The 538-nt window shown below is 40.3% G+C and overlaps 1 pseudogene; it reads right to left on the minus strand.

Moving 5' to 3' along the window:
- Nucleotides 1-75: 75 nt before the first annotated feature.
- LOC106512015 (protein FAM107A pseudogene) lies at nucleotides 76-452 on the minus strand (annotated as a pseudogene).
- Between the last annotated feature and the right edge of the window lie 86 nt (nucleotides 453-538).

Genomic DNA, 538 nt, shown 5'->3' on the forward strand with positions numbered 1-538 from the left:
AGTAATTATTGTTTACAAACTACTGATTGATCAGTAATTATTGTTTACTTCTCCCTGATGGATCAGTAATTATTGTTTACAAACTACTGATTGATCAGTAATTATTGTTTACTTCCTACTGATTGATCAGTAATTATTGTTTACTTCACTCTGATTGATCAATAAATCCTCACTAACTGATCAATGAGTTTTGTCTTCAGTCCATCTGGACTCACTGAGTTTTTAAGACGTGTCTCAGAGACATCACAGCTGTCCTCAGAATCAGATGATTTCTGTCCCTTTTGGACTTCTGTCTCTTCAAAATGTCCTCAGGGAGGTTTTTGTCCTCAGAATGTCCTGTAACTCTGTCTCTACATGTCCTTGTCCTCCTCACAGTGGACTGATGTCCGTCTTAGCTTCTCTCTGACTTTGATGAACTCTGGAGCTTTCAGGTTGTCCTGCTGCTGCTCCAACTGCAGAGACAAAGACAGGGACACATGAGACAAAGACAGGGACACATGAGACAAAGACAGGGACACATGAGACAAAGACAGGGACA

Source organism: Austrofundulus limnaeus, unplaced genomic scaffold (assembly GCF_001266775.1).
Source record: "Austrofundulus limnaeus strain Quisiro unplaced genomic scaffold, Austrofundulus_limnaeus-1.0 Scaffold3886, whole genome shotgun sequence".
NCBI classification, from domain to species: Eukaryota; Metazoa; Chordata; class Actinopteri; order Cyprinodontiformes; family Rivulidae; genus Austrofundulus; species Austrofundulus limnaeus.